The sequence below is a fragment of the Pholcus phalangioides genome, unplaced genomic scaffold, assembly GCF_987345545.1.
Source record: "Pholcus phalangioides strain wild (caught in Gottingen) unplaced genomic scaffold, Ppha-v1.0 ptg000017l_1, whole genome shotgun sequence".
NCBI classification, from domain to species: domain Eukaryota; kingdom Metazoa; phylum Arthropoda; class Arachnida; order Araneae; family Pholcidae; genus Pholcus; species Pholcus phalangioides.
In genome coordinates, this window is record NW_028301610.1 from 27,207,867 (window position 1) to 27,228,199 (window position 20,333).

A 20,333-nucleotide genomic window follows, 5' to 3' on the forward strand; every position below is an offset into this window, starting at 1 on the left:
TTTTTTTTTCATTTATATTTCAATTTTCATAAGTTTTGTCACAGAATTATCAATTTCATTAATTTAAAATATTCTTCAGCTCTGAATTTTCATTAAATTTGTTTACATTTAATTGCGTGTGTATTTTTTTTTTGTAAGTATATAATATTTTTCACCATTCTTGTATATTCTGTAATAATGAATGAGTTTTTTGTGTATGTGGAAGACGATTCTCTTCTAAAATATATAATATCGGGGTTGAGGGTGCCCCTAAATATCGGGGACCCTGATAATTGCCGTGACATCCTTGGCCTGCTGTAATTATTTTCGCACCGAGCCCCGTGTCTGTTTAGGACGGCCCTGTAATTCCCTTGGGGGGGGGGGAATTTTCTTTCAATAATTCGGAAATTATTTCTTTCATTAATTCTGGAATTTTCTTTCAGTAATTCGGGAATTATTTCCTTTATTAATTATTATTTCTTTCATTAATGCTTCAATTATTTCTTTCATTAATGTTGAAATTATTTCTTTTATTAATGCTGGTATTATTTTTTTCATTGATTCTGAAACTGTATCTCATTGATTCTGAAATTGTATCTCATTGATTCTGAAATTGACTCTTTCATTAGTTCTGGAATTATCTCCTTCATTAATTTTGGAATTATCTTTCATTAATGCTGGAATTATCACTTTCATTTATTTTGGAACGGAAATTGTCACTTGCATTTATTTTGGAACTGTAATTATCAGTTTCATTTATTTTGGAGCGGAAATTATCACTTTCATTTATTTTGGAAATGAAATTATCACTTTCATTTATTTTGGAACTGAAATGATATCTTTCATTAATTCTAGAATTCTTCTTTCGTCAATGCTGAAATGATCTTTCTCATTAATTCTAGAATTCTTCTTTCGTCAATGCTGAAATGATCTCTTTCGTCAATGCTGAAATGATCTCTTTCGTTAATTCTGGAATTATCTTTCATTAATTTTGCAATTATCTTTCATTAATGCTGAAATTATCTCTTTCATTAATGCTGAAATTATCTCTTTCATTAATGCTGAAATTATCTCTTTCATTAATGCTGAAATTATCTCTTTCATTAATGCTGAAATTATCTCTTTCATTAATGCTGAAATTATCTCTTTCATTAATGCTGAAATTATCTCTTTCATTAATGCTGAAATTATCTCTTTCATTAATGCTGAAATTATCTCTTTCATTAATGCTGAAATTATCTCTTTCATTAATGCTGAAATTATCTGTTTCATCAATTCTTGAATTATCCTTCGTTAATGATGGAATTAGCGCTTTCATTAGTTTTGGAATTATCTTTCATTAATTTTGGAATTATCTTTCATTAATTTTGGAATTATCTTTCATTAATTTTGGAATTATCTTTCATTAATTTTGGAATTATCTTTCATTAATTTTGGAATTATCTTTCATTAATTTTGGAATTATCTTTCATTAATGCTGAAATTATCTCTTTTATTAATTTTGGAATTATCTGATCGATGCTGAAATTATTTCTTTCATATATTTATTGTTTTAAACTCCTATTTATACCATAAGAAAATAACGAGGGATTGTGTGTGTTTTCACCAAGTCACGTGATCTTCCGACGAATGATGTCGCGGACAAAGTTCTCAGCACCGCCAAGGCGAAGACCGCCTACGTCATACTCCCTCCAGTAATATAAGCTCGATGGTGTTTACTGTCTACGCTGACCATATTTTCTCGAGCGATATACGGCAAATTGGGATTCCGAATACGGGACATCACCAATTAGCGCCAAAAGTGAACAAGTTGCCAGATATTGCTGAAATTACGGAAAAATCACAATGGCGAGAAATTACCGCAAATTGCAGTGGATTAAAATGAATTCCACGAAATAAAACGTTAACCAAGGCAAATGTAGGAGATTGGTATTCTCATTTATAGTTGTAATTATCATAATATAATTTATGATCTGAAAAATAATTTCAATCTTTGACTTCAATAAAGAATAAAAATTCAATTAGGCCGCTTATAAAAAACGGGGGAAACCAGGACACTTTTGATAAAAAGTCGAGAAGCCAGAAAAACAAGAAATACCGCGACTGTCCCGAGAAATATGGGACGTATGGTCACTCTAGTGATGTCTGTTTACTCAGGGTCGGATCTTGAATCCAGTGAACTGTGCGGCCACAGAAGGAGCCAACTGAAGGGGGGCGGGGGAGGTTGATTTTTTTTGGGCGTCAACTTAAGGGGAGGAGTGAATTTTTTGTCACCAAAATATTATTCGCTACACTTGAAAAATGTCTATAACCGGCCGTGTGTTTACTTGCGTTATATTTTTGTTAATAATGGTGTTTTCATGCTGTTCCTATGCATGTTATGGAGAGCAGCATGTCTGGGAATGGGAAGAATAACGTTTTTTCCACAAAAATTAAAAAAATCATTCATTATTTTCATTTAGAGCTAGTCCGATTAATTGGCCAATTGTTAATCGCAGTTAAAAATTTTAGTTGAGTTAATCGACTCGATCAATCCGATTAAAATTTTTATTAAAAGTTTATAATTTAACTTGATTTATTTAACTAAATCGAATGAATGTTTTAAATTATGTTCCTTATAATAATACTTCAGATAAGGGATCGTAATTAAAAGCATTTGAATCAATATTTTGAGGAAATTTTTCGACATGAGGAAACACAAGTCGATTCAACGAAAATTACTTATTAACAAAAAACGACAAGATCAGAGTTAAGAAATTCTAGGATATGACAAACATGTTCAGCATATCGTCCGGTCGTACCCCTTATGCCAGAGATATTAATGTTCAAATTTTCACTTTTGGGTTAACCAGCTGGTTGGATCACTTATTTTGCTAGGTTTTAAACGCAAATGTTTATCCCCTATTGAAACACATTCTACATAAAACTCTATGGGTAGAGTAACCGTCCAAAAGTAGTTCTCCAAGTTCTAGAAATTTGCACATTCATGTTTCTGGGCAAAGTTGGACGATATTTAAAAGCTTCAAGCTGGCGGCCTTTATTTCTTAATCTATTTATATATATTTGTTTACATCCATTCAGTAAATAGATGCGTGAAATGAATGGAATAAATCAATTAATACAAGTTATTATATACTTACCAACACTACGTTTACTATGAATGAATAGCTTTGAGAAATATTCGATTAATGGATTAAATTTTTTTGATTAACCAGGTAAAAATTTTAATCGATTCCCAGCCCTAATTTTTGTATTTTCTGGTAGATATTAGTTATTAAAGTTTTCCCCACCCAAAGGTGCATATATTAAAACTTGCGCTTTCCCGCTAAATAAGCTGCACAATCTTGCTAATTTTTTAAAATAAATATTGAAATTTAGTTCAACAACCAAGTGGTTACAAATATTTCTGCCCTTTTGAATAAAAATTTAGTAAAATTTTAATCGATTTGTGTCTGTGTTTAACAAGTTTATCCATGTTCCTCTTGGTGACCGCCAACAATTTTTCCGCCAACTACATTGTAGTTACTACAATAGTTCAGATATGTGTTCTTAACGTACTGTATTTTTAACTGCTCTTCCGATTCTTAAGCAAATTGCACACAATTTTTGTATGTGGCAACTGGTTACTTGACATATCTGAGCAGTTTAAAAAATTAGACACTATTTTATTATGCTTTTCTTTTTAATTAATTTAACTTTTTAATCAATATAAAACTAATTAACTTTACCAACTTAAAATAATTTATCATTATGATTGCGGGAAATCTCATGTATCATGTAATAGAAGAAGAAAATATATTCTTTTATTGTTGAAAAAAGTTGTTTCAGGACAAAAAAATTCTGTCAAAAATTAGGACAAAATTTTGACGAAAAATTATAAAAAAATTAAATCCAAAAGCTATTTCTTTCAAAAATTACTGGATATTTACAGGGAGTTTTAGAGGCCTATAGCCAAGGACGGCAAGTTCAGTGGGGCGGCAAATTTGAGGAATGAGTGGGTCAAAAAAATTAGAATGGGAGAAGGGTGGCAAAATTTGTACAGCACCCACAGGTTGTTAAACTACAAATCCGCCTCTGCTTAGAGAGTGGGGAGCGGGCTAGGTGAATGAGCGACAAAAATTGTGACCTAGAGAGTCTGTGAGCATGGGAGTGACCAAACAGTATGCAAGTATGTGAGTGACCGAAAAAGCAACTGAGAGACACGAGCGTAGATAGATTGAGTCCATTTTTGCTTCTGGTATTACGGCCCCAGACCCTGCCTGTTCCCCTAAGTTTGCTCGAGATTTTCATTGTCAAGGTATGGTTCCAAAAGGGTGACAGCACGTGGTATCACGACTTTTTATTGTGCCAAAATTTCAAAATTTATGTTGCTAATCAAATTCAAGTTTCCAATCAACAAAAGCTCAGACTGCCGATTGTATGCACCGCACCCCAGTGCCGTCTTAACGCACGGGGCCCCCCCAGGCACGGCCCGGGGCCTCAAGAATAGAGAGGCCTCACAAAAATGCGAAGTGGTTGAAATTTTCGAGAATTTTCCAGGTAAGGGCCTCATAAACATCACTTGGCCCGAGGGCCCATGATGCTCTTAGGACGGCCCTGCCACACCCTTTGCACCTTCGTCACCCCTGGTCGTCCTGAGTAGAACACCAAATATGCATTCCGATACAATAGGCGACTTGCCCAACGAGAGAGAGAAAAACAATAGAAAAAAATGTGTGCCAAAATAACAAAAACTATAAGAAATTCTGTGTGTAAAGGCAGCATATGGGAGAAACAATGTATGCAATTATTTTCGTCACCAGAAGTAAAGAATGTTCGTTAATCAGGAAGTTTGCGGTTGGAATCAGTAGCTCAAATGATGCTCACAAATTTACTTTGATACACAATATTTTTTTCGTTGCCTGGAGGCCGCAAAAAATCATCTCAAGGGCCGCATGCGTCCACCCTTAATCTAAATATTCTAATTCATTCGATAAGTGACAATATGGAACATTACATTTGGTTTACATTACATTACATTACGTTTGGTTTTGCTCAGCACCGCAAACTATCCAACCAAAAACAGTTTCTTGCAGCGATAATTTAGATGTGGTGTAATCCAGTGTTCACATAAAATTTCAAAGAATATTTCGGCACCCAATAAAATACGAAGGTTTTAACAACTGGCTGTTGCGAAGATATATTTTGGAAAGAGAGAAAATTCAACTGCCCCTGCGGGGAATCGAACCCACGTCCTTTCACTTTCCGGGTGAACGCACTAGACTACAGAGGCACAGACTCAGGCCAAGCTCACAACTGCTGACGTTGCCACCAGATGGCGACTTACACAAGGATGACGTCACTCGCCGCTACCATACGAAGGTTTGGTATGGTCGTATGGTAGCGGAGAGTGACGTCATCCTCGTACCCAATAAAATGTCGATTCTATTCGGAATATCAAAGCCGGGATCTGATAGCCGTAAAGTCTCTGGAAAAGGGGAAACTCTTCAGATTTGCTGATGTATATATTTCGAAGGACTGAAACCCAACACTTTCGGAACGATCAGCAACTACAACGAGCTCCTAAACTTGTCATGTGACGATGGAATTATCACGTGCAGTTTCTGGTTCATGTTTACTGGGAAGCCCCTCAACCCAGACACAGCGAAGAAAGAGTTTTATTTCTTTTCAGTCCAAAGTCTATCTGCTCATTCAGTACTGTAGTAACAAAGCTTGGCAGCGATGCACTTATCCAACAGCGCTCTACATTGTTGTAAACAACCTTGTGAATCCCTGAAGTATAGTATTTTGCCAGTTGTGCAGGGGTGCTATTTATGAGGGTCCACGTGTGAATGGCTTCCCCCATCTCAGCTTGTTGTCTATCAGCAAGTGGCAGTATGTTTGATGCTTGTGTGGGAATCTTAATTTTTTTATTTTATTTTATCTTCTAACCCAGTGGTTCTCAACCTGTTGCCATGGCCCCCTTGCGTTCCTGGGATATTCTATGGAGCCACGGGTGAAAATAAGAAGAAAGGGGAACCACGAAAAGTGCTGAAAGGGGGGGGGGGGTCGCAGAAAGCTATGAAGGAATCACGGACAAAGAATAAATTATTTGTTCTATGCTATGGAAGAAATAAAGCTTACCAGTGAAATATGAAAGGGGGAAAAATATGAGACTACGTTCAGAATTTAGCAGAGCTGCCTGTAGATCAAGGGCCATCTTAACCCATGGGGGTCCCCATATCCATAGGGGGCCTACGCGATGAGATCTAGTACCTGTGGTGTTTGTAAGCACAGGTGTTGCAGCCCTTAGACAAATACTATATGGGAGTTATTTAGACCAGTGGTTCTCAACCCTGACTTGGATACATTAAGGGGGGGGGGCACGGGTGAAAATCTGATGAAGGGGAACCGTGGCAAATGATGAAGGGGGCCGCAGAGAGCTGTGAAGAAATAAAGTTTTCAAGTGAAAAATGTGCATAATCTGCATACATAAATGCTCCTACTTTCAGAATCCAGCTGATGAGCTGTTCATGGAATCTTAACCCATGGCCCGGGGCCTCATGTTTGGGGCCTCAACCAAAGACTGAAACTTACTCTGCCGTTCGGGACATGTATCCATTTTGGCACCCTCCCCCCCGTAACTTTGAACACAGACCTATTATTTCCATACCATTTGGCTATTTAGTACAATGATCTCACCCGCCCTTCTGAATCCGTGCCTGGCCCAGCGTTACAGAGATTGATCTTAATTATAAAATGTTTGTTCATTATAAATTTAGGTTTAACCAAGTTCATTTAGGTCATTTTATAGTAAGGATTTCCTCTCCTGGATGAGGGTGAAGCCCTGGATAAGACGGGGGGCACGAGAAAAAAATGTGGTCCAAACGAGCAGTGTTGTCTTAACCCATGGGCCCACCCTACCTCAAGTGAAGGGGGAAGGGCTCGCAAAAATGAGAACCACTTTAAATTTTCAAAAATTTGCTACGTAGAGCCTCAGAAAAATCACTTGGCCCGGGGTCACATAATCAGTCATAAAATCACTATGCTCTCAAGACGGCCCTGCAAAGGTGTCCATGGGCCGAAAAAGGTTAAGAAACACCGATTTAGACAATTAAAACAAAGGTTTTTAACAACTGGCTGATGCAAAGATATATTTTGGAAAGAGAGAAATATTTCAACTGCCCCTGCGGGGAATCGAACCCATGTCCTTTCACTTTCCGGGTGAAAGGCCCTAGACTACAGAGACACCGAATCTCTCAATCTTTCCTTGGAGCTCGTGTACACTGGAAGGGACCGTACATGGACGGCCGGACCAGACTCAGGCCAAGCTCACAACTGCTGACGCTGCCACCAGATGGCGACTTATACAAGGATGACGTCCCTCTCCGCTACCATACGAAGGTAACAACTGGCTGTTGCGAAGATATATTTAATAAGTCGCCATCTGGTGGCAGCGTCAGCAGTTGTGAGCTTGGCTAAGTCAAAGCCGCTTGAAAGATGCAGCAAGACTCTTAATGCAGCTTTGGCCTAAGTCTGGTCCGGCCGTCCATGTACGGTCCCTTTCAGTGTACACGAGCTCCAAGGAAAGATTGAGAGATTCGGTGCCTCTGTAGTCTAGTGGTCTAGGGCGTTCACCCGGAAAGTGAAAAGACGTGGGTTCGATCGCCCGCAGGGGGCAGTTGGATTTCCTCTCTTTTCAAGATATATCTTCGCAACAGCCAGTTGTTAAAAACCTTCGTATGGTAGCGGAGAGGGACGTCATCCTTGTATAAAACAAAGGTGTTTCTTTTTCAATAAATTTTGCCTCTCATTAACGCCTAAGCTCTTATGGAACTCTGAACAATTATGGATAGAATGTTTCATTTTGCATACAGGACATGATTTCCCGTAGTTTGAGGATTTTACAGCAAAGGTTCTCGATTCATTTATAGGTGAATTTTGAAGCTCACGAACGGGCATGGTCCTCTTGTGAATTACCTTTCAGAAATTGACACATGTACTTTCCAAAAACGAAATTAAGCTATTCCAACTAGGAATTTCTGTAGATTTTAGAGTCATTTCGAATTGTTTTCTTGTTTCTCTGTCGACCTTTCTGAGAATTGAATTGGATAATATGATTTCACTTAGATCATCTGTTTCAATGATTTGCAATGTTTAACGTTCTCAGGTGGTTTAGAATGTTCATCCCGCAAGGTTTTCAAATCTTTTGCCGATTCTTGGGTGATTTTAGGGATTGAGATTCACCACATTAATTTACGTATTAACAATTAAACGTTTATTTTCGAACCGTTTCTCTAGTGCAGAGAATAACGAATCGAAGGTGTCTTCAATGCTTTGAACTTGTCTAGCTTCACCTTTTAAGGCAGCTTGTAAATAATACAGCTTTTGTGTATCGGAAAGATTATTATTTTCTGTGATCAGAGAATTGAATTGATTTTTTTAATAAAATATTAGCCATAGCCGAAAAGAACATCAAATAATAAGTAAATTGATCCATATAAACTAATTTGGATACTTAATGCAATTAATTACAGAAAAAAAATTGAAATTTCTAACAGGTAAAAAACGCATTACCCAATCAACGGGGTGCGGGAATGTAAGTTGCATTGCATTGAAGGTGCGGGAAGGATAAAAGGTTAAGAACCACACACTATATTATAGACGAAGTTCTCCGAAACCGTCTATCCCTATAAAGTCCACTCTTTTATATTTGCCGCTGAATTGCGGCAAGGGAATTTCTGGTAAGATTCTAGATCATATTTTTTTTAAATTAAAACAAACAACAAATTACAAGATACAAATACAATATACAAATACAAACATAAATTACACGACAACGACACATGATACACACACATATTACATGCACTATGTAGCTCCAAGGGACGGTAAGGTCCTTCCAGTAGGAAGAAATCCCCATTTCGGAGTTAAGAAAATGGTTATTTTCTTTAATGCAGTACGTGTACTTCATTGCGTGTCAAAATTACTCAATGAAGAGAACGTTTTTAACTATAAATTTCAATGGAAGGTAAATTTTTTGGGTTAAGACATATTCCGGTGGAACAACTATAAATTTATAGACAGGTTTTTTTTACTGTAATGTAATGTCATTGATAGAAATAAATATATGGTTTTCCATGCGAAACCTGGAAAATGATATATTTTTCAGTGCAATGATTATAAATTACAATCAAAAACGAGAGGGCGTGAAAAGTATACGGAAACACCCGAAAAAAATAAATGAAAAGGCTGTGATGATGACCCCCCCCCCTTTAGACTCTGTTCTTTTTGTTTGACCCTTTAAGCGGCAAACTAGATGTCTCGCCTCCATAAATAAGGCAAACAACTCCGATTGCACACCCCGCAGGGTTAAAATACTAAAAGTATAGTACAGGGTGGGCAAAAAGTCCATAAAAACTTTAAAAACTGGAAAAATAACCGAAATAAAAAACGGTTTGCAGGGTTAGCATCGCTAGGTCACGGGAATTTTTTTTAGTTAGGAAAAAAAATAACTAAAAAAACTGCCGATAAGTGGCGCTAGAACGAGTGACTTCGGTGGAAATATGCAAATGAGAGACGGTTATAAGAACTCGCGCTCCTAATCCACAACCAGTTCACCGTTTTAAACGGTGTACGCAAACGGTGTATGCTAACCTGCTGCACTCTTCCGTTGCTGGATTTGTGACTACATTAGCGGACTACTCTAAATGCAGATCCTTATTGCTCGTTCTATACGTTTTAGAACCGTATTCACCGACATGGTTTAAACTTTAGTCACAATTTTTGGATAAGAGATTAACATACGTAGATTGGTTAAAAACCTGAATTTAACATTATAACCAATCCGTATCGATCTCCTATCCCATCCTATCTAAAAATTGTGACTATAGTTTAAAAATACCAGCCGACATGGTTCTTAATCGGGGGTGAGGGATATCATTTTTGACGGTGCGAAATTTGAAAAAAATTACAACATGTTGACTGATTATTCAGGAAAATTGAAATGATGATAAAAATTTAAATTTTTCAATTCTTAAAAAAAAATTTCCCCCTAAAAAATACTTGGCTCTTTCGTTTGCAGAAATATGTCACGCGAAATTTGCATTGTAAAATTTCTTTTTCGATTTGCGACCGTACTTGTTTCAGGTCGTGGTCTGCTTACATTGGTACCTCGTGTTATAAGCATGTTGTGCTTAGAGTTGATACTGTGGTGACATGACGCTGTAAAAACGTCAAAAAATTCAGTCAAGGAAACATTAATTTTTTATTGTCGCTGCTGGAATCAATAAGTGAAGAAATATTCAATGAATATTTTTCTCCAAAATATCTCAAAATGTTGAAAAAAATAGTAACTTTTTTTATGTTTGGTTTTTGAATTAATTTTCAAAATAAATGAATAAATAAAGCCAAAATAAAATATTAGCCATAGCTGAAAAGGACACTAAATAATAAGTAAATTAATCTCCATATAAACTAATTTGGATACTTAATGTAATTAATTACAGAAAATTGAATTTTCTAACAGGTAAAAACAGTAATAAACAGCTGTAAATAATACAGCTTTTGTGTATCGGAAAGATTATTATTTTCTGTGATCAGAGAATTGAATTGATTTTTTTAATAAAATATTAGCCATAGCCGAAAAGAACATCAAATAATAAGTAAATTGATCCATATAAACTAATTTGGATACTTAATGCAATTAATTACAGAAAAAAAATAGAAATTTCTAACAGGTAAAAAACGCATTACCCAATCTACGGGGTGCGGGAATGTAAGTCGCATTGCACTGAGGGTGCGGGAAGGATAAAAGGTTAAGAACCACTGTATTAGACGAAGTTCTCCGAAACCGTCTATCCCTTTGGGAAACAGCGCAAACCATCCTAAGATGGTCTCTCTGGGTGGTCATATGTCTGTCTGTATTAGACGAAGTACGAAAGTCTGGATAACCAAGCGGAGATGGAGATTAAGTTCGGAAAGAAAACTCGCATTCCTCTGTGGGGAATCGAACCACCAACCTCTCACTGTCATCCAGCGAGTGCTCAATCATTGAGCTACAGCGAAGACAGGTGTTTCTTTTCCTTATATGCTGAACGCGACTGCGCATGGACAGCCATATAGCTCAGCTAATAACTCTTATGACGTTATCCCTCCCAGATGGCAACATATAGAGAGAAACGATGTCACTCTCCGCTGTACATTCGAAGTACGAAAAGCGTGCGGATCATACGAGATAACCAAGCGGAGATGAAGTTCGGAAAGAAAATTCGCAGAGGAATGTGAATTTTTTTTTCCGAACTTCACGTCCGCTTGGTTATCCAAGCTTTCGTACTTCGTACGTAGAGTCGAGAGTGACATCATTTCTTTCTTGGTTGACGAGACAGTATAGCACCTCCTAGAGATAGAAGGCCTCCGCAGTCTGCTTGTGACGTCAGTAAGTTGTCCATTTTCCCTCAGAATATTCAGGGAAAAAACATTCCCTGCTCGTGCCAGTATCATCGTTGTGAGGAAAAGAAATGATCTCGGGCTCAGAATTGGCGATTTTTATGCCCCACATCCAATCACTACGCGGTATTTGTGAGCCAATCAGGAAGATTCTACGCCAAAATAAGAAGAAACGAAATAGAATGATGTGTTTCAAAATGTGGCAAACTTGCTAGGTAGTCTGAATGACGTTTACGGCAAACAGTGCAGAGGCCTTGTATCTCTAGGAGGTGTTGGGCAGTGCCGTCTTAACGCATGGGCCCACCCGGACACGGCCCGGGGGCCTCAGAAGAATCACTTGGCCCGGGGGCCCGTGATGCTCTTAAGACGGCCCTTTGGCGAGACATTTGTATATGTGTTTGATTACATATTTTTTTAGCAGTATGTGCCTGTGCATCCGGAGCTAAATTCTTCAATTCACGTGTTTTCTTTCGTAATTTCCCAGAGTAAGTATTTTTCATTGTTGTTTGTCGTGTTGAACGAAATTATTACGAAATAAATCGTATATAAAATCCATCGTTTCTCAACCTTTCTGAACCCAAGGACCAGTGAAATATCCGAGACAGTTTGACGAATCTGCAACTTACAGCATGAGTAGGGTGACCATGTGTCCCGTATTTGATGGGTTATTCCTGTATTTTTGACCGTTCCGACTTCACATTTATTGTCCCGTTTTTTTTTCCAACGAAACTTATTTGAATTTGTAACCTTTACTTAAAATGGTGGGTGAAAATAACTTTCATGACTTATATAAATTAAAATATGATAATTATGACTATAAATTATGTAAATACTCGTCTTACATATTTGTCATGTTTAACGTTTTCCCCGTCAATTACATTCCAATTCGGTTCGAGTTCCCAAGTCTGCTTATTCATAATTTTCAGCCATTTCAGCAACAATTGGTGATTTTGCTGACTTTTCGGTGATAATTAGCCCCTTATTTTGCCGTATTTTAGATTACAGTTTCCCGTATTTTTCTAAATGAAATATGGCCTATATTTTTCTAAATGAAATATATGAAAAATTCATGACTTTTTCTTCTCCTTTATTTATTTTTCTCGTACACCAACTTGTTTTATTGTAGTGATCAAGTGATCTGAAAGAGCCAACTTGGGAAGAGAAGTATAATATGATCATTTACGATCATGTTTCGGCCACATCAAGAGTTTTTCTCTCCTCTTTCGTCTTCGCTTTCATGCTCAACATAATGTTTTATCTACTTTTCTAAGTAGGAAAATATCTCAGGAAAAGTATTCATGTAAAAAACAACTTTAATATTGAAGTCGTAGCTTCTTTCCCCCCACCCCTAGATTTTTACGATTTTAGTTTAGGTTTGTTTCGTAAAATCCAAAAAAAAAAAAATATAAAAAAATTTGAGACTTTTCTGTTTTAAAGAAGGGAAATTTTGTGCTAGAAAAATTTTTTTACGGACATCATTTTTACCGTGTATTCATATTTTAAAGAAATGGGAATACCGTATTCTTGTATAATAATAACTATTTTAATCGTACACTGTGTAAATTGGAATGCAATGCAAAAACTATACAGAGAGATTATTAATCAACGGATAATATATTGAAAGTAAAATTAGAAACTAAATATTAGAATTTTTTTATGAGTTTGTGGAACGAGTGGGTGTCGAGGCATGTTTATTTAAGTGGGAGTTGGTGCACGATCTTGGCTTCCTACGCTTTCCTATGGTAAAAATCTTTTAAGGAAGATTTAAAAATTTTCTATTCACTTTAGGCACTCATTTTTTTCTCAAATACTATGGAAATTTTTATACATTTTAACCAGATCATTTAGGATTTTAATGGTTGGTTACATTTTTATCTCGAATTTTAAGTTCAACAACATGCGATTTTCTCAAACATCACTAAAATTTACCTGTATTTTGTATCTATAGATTTTTTAACAATAGATTTTTTTTTTTGGAAAATTTGAGTGCACCAACCCTCTTAATTGCATATTTTTTCAGCAATATCTAACATCGAACACCACCGTCGCCATCGTGGTGGTCGGCTGAAGTTGGTTTCCTGTGGTTCCCAACTTCGAGGCGCAAATGCGAGCCGATCTCCCCATTAAAAAGTCTCGCCACAGAGAGCAACAGGCCTACAACGATTAATTATTCAATCATTACACTTCACTCGTATTTAGAAAAACTGGTGGCAGATGGCAGCACTACACATAACAAGCATTACACAGAAACAAACTTTACGTCAGGTTTCACTACACGTACACACACATTCCCGCATGTACCAATTCGTTAGAGGTTCCGCAGAGGAATATGAACGAGGTACATGTGTGGTTTAGTAGTAGTAGTAGCAATATCTAACAGGCCTGTATGTTAGCCCCAAACTCTTCAATTCACATGCTTTCTCATCTATAATATCTCAACGCATTTGTTTTTCATTATTGTTTTTCGTATTGAAATTAATTTTGTCATAGCGTGATCGTATTTCGTAGAGACAAAAAAAAAAACGGGACAACCACGAAATCGAAAAGCGATATCACTGAAATATGGCTAAATCACTATCATTTGTTTGCTGAAACTGTAAAGAAATTACACGTGGTCACACTAAAATCATCACTGAACAGTGACAAAAGACTGCTATTTAAATTTGAATGTACTTCATGGAATTTGAAAATTAAAAAGTAGTAAAAATAACATTAATTATGTAAGTTGACAGTTGAATTTTTAATCAAATTATTCAAATTATCTACATCCGGGATTTCAGTGAAAACTAAGTTCTCCGCATAGTTGAAAATAAGAAATTACGTGACGTTTTCGGTCTTTCTTGCATCATCATATATTTCACAGGCATTTTCTCTTTTAAAATTCTTGATCACTGTGATAGAGCCATTCATTTTATTTAGAGCTGAGAATCGATTATCGTTAGTTACGGCCCTGGGGGGCGGGGCTGATATTTCCCGAATACGAAAAATGCTTTTCACAATGGAGACAACAAATTTCGATCTTGTCTTTTAAAACTGAAAATAACTGAAAAAACCCTTTCAAAACTGAAATAATCACCAATTTCCATTGAATTTACTTGAATTTCCCCAATGTCGAAAAATTTGATCAAAATATTAATTCCAATATTTTTAAATATGGTCTCACTCACATCTAAAAACATAACTTAAGACATCTAATCGGTTTCGTCAAACAAATAAAAATAAATTATGAATTTTTATTAAAAATTTTAATCGGATTAATCGAGTCGATTAACTCAACTAAAATTTTTAACTGCAATTGACAATTGATCGATTAACCGACCCGTTAAATCGGACCAGCCCTAATTTTATTACTACCTTAATTTTTTGGATTGTTTCCCGTTTTTTTTTGTATTTTGTGTATTTGTGTACATATTTTTTCGTAGTAAGTACAAGTTTTTATCTTAGGATCCAGGTTCGAACTCCGTTGAGCACACAGTGGTGGTCGGCTGAAGTTGATTTTCTGCGGTATTCCACCTTGGAGGCATGAATGCGAGCCGGTCTCCCATTTGAAAAAAGTCTCTCCGCAGACAGCACGCAGACCTACAACACGGTACTGATATAACATGAAAAATTCGAGCACTTCCATGTTTACTTCATCAAATGGAAGACAGATGGCAACACGAAACAAGCTCAACTCGACAACGTAAATACGTTAGAGCCACACATACACTCAGAACCATGGGCACCGGAACCTAGGGGCTGAGGTGATTTAAGCCCCCTCCCCAATAAATCTTGTAAAAGTTCTGAGCCCCCCCCCCCCCACAAATAATTTCCGAAAAAACAATGCAAGCAACAGTCTGAGTGCATATGTAGTGTTGTGTTTGATTTTTTTTTCAGTGCTGCCATCTATATTTCAGTAGGGAAGTGAGGGATGTGTTATGATTGAATTACATTTATGCTGTTTGTAGGTATGTTGCTCTCTGTGGCGAGACGTTTTTTAATGGGGAGATCGGCTCGCATTCGGTGTAGCGAACCTGACGTGAAGTTTGTTTCCGTGTAATGATTGTTGCGGGTCCTTCCACCTGCCATCAATTTTTCTATGAGTGAAGTGCAACGATTGAATAATTGTATCATAGTAGGCCTGTTGCTCTCTGTGGCGAGACTTTTGAACGGGGAGGTCGGCTTCTCGCATTCGCGCCTCGAAGTTGGGAACCACAGTAAACCAACTTCCGCCGACCACCACTATGGCGACGGTGGGGTTCGAACACGGGTGCTCGCGACGCGAGTCCGTCACTATGGCCACTCGACCACCCCAGCGGACAGTGTTTCTCAACCACCGGGTCCTGGCATCATTTATACCGGGCCGCGAGTAATTGGCTGTTTTGTTTTTCCCATTCATTTCCCGTTAGTCGTATGTTTGGCCGGGCCTTCTACTTACGAAAGTAGACGAAATCGGGCCGCGGGCTTCCAAAGTTTGAGAATCACTGCCCTAGACCAGTGGACTACAAAAGCAACGAATTCCGCAATCTTCCCTTGGAGCTCGTGTGCACTGAACGGGACCGTACATGGACGGCCGGACCTGACTCAGGCCCAGCTCGCAACTGAAGGCGCTGCCACCAGATGGCGACTTATGCAAGGATGACGTCACTCTCCGCTACCATACGAAGGTTTTTTTTACAACTGGTTGTTGCGAAGATGAATTTTCACCCGGAAAGTGAAAGGACCTGGGTTCGATTCCCCGCAAAGGCAGTTGAATTTTCACTCTTTTCAAAAATTCATCTTCGCAACAGCCAGTTTACCATACAACCAGATGAGTGACGTCATCCTTGCAGAGAGAGAAAAAAATATACGATCGTTTCGCTAGAGTAGGCATCTTCAACCCGTTGCTCACGAGCACCTCGGTGCTACCTGAAGTACCCAGGGTGCTCGATGCTCGTATACGATTTCGTGCTCGCGAGCACTTGATCAACGTTCCAATTCAACACCCTGAAGGAACTGGAACCATCAAGGATTGGAACCATCATAATTTCTTGCGTTCGTATGTAAAACTTGCAGTAAGGGTGCTCTTCTTTTGATGATGGCTACGGGCAGTGCTCGCGACTGAAAAAGGTTGAAGACCTCTGAGCTAGAAGATCATGTTTCGGCCATTTTTTTTTATTCTCTATACGTATTGCTTTATCTACTTTTCCAAAGTAAAAAACATTGCAGAAAATTTTTTTATAACAAACAACATTAATGTTAAAGTCGAAGCTTCTTTCTTTCGCATAATTTAATGCTATATAATTTCTTTTGTTTAAGTTTGTTTCATGAAAACTATAGGAAAAAAGGAAATTGAGAATTTTGACAATTTAAATTGTGTTTTTAAAGAAGGAAAATTTTGTTCCACAATTTTTTTATTACGCGATCATCATTTTTACTATGTGCTTATATTTTAAATAAATGGGAATACACTATATTTTCGTGTAAAAATAACTACTTTAATCGTAATGTGAATTGAAATGCAATACAATAATAATCAACGGGAAATACAGTCGACGCTCGTTATAGCGACCGTTCCATTACAACGACCGGTAGGATAAGACCCAAACGTTTTCATGCAATGACTACCCTATATGCTTTCCTTTCGATATGACGTCCCTCCCAATATAACGTCCGTTTTCAACGGGGAGAAGGGGGTCGTTATAGCAAGCGTCGACTGTACGTATATTGACGGAAATACTGTCAAATCCCGTTTTAGCGAAAATATCGTTTTAACAAACTTTTCTATTCCCCCTGATAAGTTTGCATGAAAAAAATACAAAAACCTGGAATTCCTTTATAACGAAGCGATTTCTCCGGTCTCTTGCAGTTCGTTACATCTGGATTCGACTGTATTAGAAACTAGCCGCTGTGGTGGTCGAGTGGTCATAATGACGGACTCGCATCGCGAGGATCCGGGTTCGAACCCCACCGGCGGCACAGTGGTGGTCGGCTGAAGTTGGTTTTCTGTGGTTTCCAACTTGAAGACGCGAATGCGAGCCGATCTTCCCGTTTAAAAATCTCGCCACAGAGAGCAACCGGCCTACAACGTAACAAATATTCAATCATTAGACTTTTCACTCACAATTTGAAATATAGATGGCAGCACTGAAATATCAAGCACAACACTAGCTACACGCTCAGACTGTTAGGTGCACTCACTTTGTTCCAGACTCTGCCACGAAGCTGGGCTGGAAGAGATCTCGGCAACGGGACAAGTCCGGTGGCAGAGCCCCTGTGGCGTTCATTCATTCATTGTATTAGAAACTAAATATTAGACCAGTGGTGTTCTTATTCGGGGGTACGGGAGAGCACTTTTGGGCGTGCGAGATGGGAAAAAAAAATTACATGTTGACTGATTGTTTTCAGGAAAATTGAAAGGATGATAAAAATTAAATTTTTCAATTCTCAAAAAAATATATATTTTTACTAAAACAAATAATTTTCTAAAAAATAATTCTAAAAAATGCTTGGCTTTCGTTTGCAAAAATGCATCACGCGATGTAAAAGTTTTGCAAGTCGTACTTGTTTTTTCCATTTAGGTTGAGAGAAAATACCATTATTTACCTAAACTATTTCGTGGTCTGTTTACATTGTTACCTCGTGTTTATACGCATGTTGTGCTTAGATTTGATACTGTCGGGGGACATGACGCAGGAAAAAACGTCAAAAAATTTAGTCAAATGTCAAAGAAACATTGATTTATAGTTGTTGCTGCTGGAATTAATAAGTGAAGAGCTATTCAATAAATATTTTTTTCCAAATCAAAATGTTGAAAAATACCAACTTTTTTAAGTTTCATTTTTGAATTAATTTAAAAAAAATAATAATAATAAATGAATGTAAAATACCGTAAACCATCGGTTCTAAAGCTGGGATCCCACAATGACTGGGTCCAGGCGTCGTCCTCAGGCCTCGTGGAAGCAATAATTTATGGTTTTCAATACAAAGACCATAAAATAATGACGGAACGGGAGGTTTTTCTCCCTCAAGCCAAGCGTCTTGCTTTGAAATTTCCGAAAAAGTACGGTATTTCATGACGCCGGCTACGGTTGCCGATAGCATTTTGCGGTTTATGTCCACACAACAAAGACTATTTATTATCTTTTACCTTAATTATATCTTACCCTGCGTCAGGAGCCAGTCATTGTGGGATCCCAGCTTAACTATATAGTCAGGGCCGGTGCCAACGGTCGGCTACGGCGGCATTTCTCATGAGACAGATTTGTTAGGACGTTGTTTTCACTCTCACAGATGTTTACACACCAAATTCATTTTGCAGAGAAAGCACGAGCGGGCAAATAAAAGCGCAAGTAAATACAATACTTTTGGAATGTTCTCCATTCAACTCTTTGGAGATTCATCAGTTCATCTACGGTCAACTCCTCGCCATATTTTACCATTAGTTCTCGAATGTCAACCTCATGCGCCTCTAATCCCACGGTCTTCCCCAAGGATCACAATCTCTTCGACAAATGTTGGCTCCTGTTCATGAGCTAGCCCCTCAAATTTACGTTCAATAAAGTAGTCAGCCCAGTTTCCTCCAAGCAGAATTTTAAAAAAACCAGTGGTTCCCAACCTTTCTTTCGCCATGTCCCGCCTAAGCATCTTGTACAATCCTGATGTCCCCTTTTAAGAGACGCGGGGAGGGGAAACATGGGGCCCCGTGCAACTCCCCCCCCCCCTAAGATGATCGGAAATTGAATAATATTTGTGAAATAAATAAAATTTAAAAAAAATATTTAATTTCTGTTTTTCCATCAATTTCTGTGAATTGAAAATGTCTTTTAATTTAAAGGTTAAAAACTCAGTTTTCTTTTGCGGAGATTCCCTGTGCTTTCCCTCAAATTAACCAAATTTAACCTGTGTGCCGCCCCCACCCCTAAAAATAAATCCTACTTACGCCCTTGTCACTTTCCTGTAACATATAGTTTTTATTATTGAAAAACCATTTAGACATTGCGTGCCAAAAACATTTCCCATGAAGCCCAATGCCAACAGGTCATACTGTGATATCTCTATTCACGCAGTGACATCTTAACGGGTAATCCCAACGGGGCCCAGGGCACCGAGTGAAACAGGGAGCATGTGATTTTCGGACAATTTGATTTTTTTTACTATACTATTTTTCATTAAATATGTATTTTCCTGTGAAGAAATCATTTTTCCTGTCAACATGAATTTTCATTAATTCGAATAATTTTCCCGTCAAATATGAATTTTCATAAATCCTGATTGTTCCCATGAAAAAGCAAATTGCCCCCCTCTTAAAAATCATATTGCTCCCCCTCCACGTGGGGCGTGTTTTACGGAAGATTCACCTATCAACAATTCATCGACGGAAAACTCACCTACAACAATACGACACTAGTCAGTGAGCCAATAAGGGAGCGAGGAATGGCTGAGTGAGTGAGTCACAGTAAATGATACAGTAATTAGTGAGTGAGTGAAGAGTAGTTTTTGTGTTGGTTTGTTGGTGAGTGAGCGAGTGACTGAGGGGGTGACCTAGAGATAGAGTAAGTGAAATGACCTAGTGGGCGAACTAGTGAATGAGAGAGCGACCTAGTGGGCGAACTAGTGAATGAGAGAGCGACCTAGTGGTAGATTGAGTGAGCGAGTGATAGAATGAGTGACCTAGTGAGTGAGTAAGTGCGTGACCTGGTGATTGAGTGTGTGACAAAGTGAGTGACCCAGTGAGTTAGTAAGAAAATGACCTAGTCACACGGGGAGCAACAGAGCGAGTGAACTAGTTAGTGAGTGACAGAGTGGGAGAGAGGCCTGGTGAGTTAGTGATAGAATAAGCGATCTAGTCGGGGGGTAACAGAGGGAATTAGTGATGACCTAGTTAGTGAGTGAGCGAGTGACAGAGTGAGTGACTCCTAGTGAGCAAGTGAGCAACCATTCATTCACTTGTTCACTCATGCCGAACT

The 20,333-nt window shown here is 37.9% G+C and overlaps 1 protein-coding gene across 2 annotated transcripts in view; it reads left to right on the forward strand.

Moving 5' to 3' along the window:
- Window positions 1-20,333, forward strand: part of LOC149072704 (solute carrier family 52, riboflavin transporter, member 3-A-like) — a 38,205-nt gene that overhangs the window by 10,395 nt on the left and 7,477 nt on the right. The window lies entirely within an intron of this gene.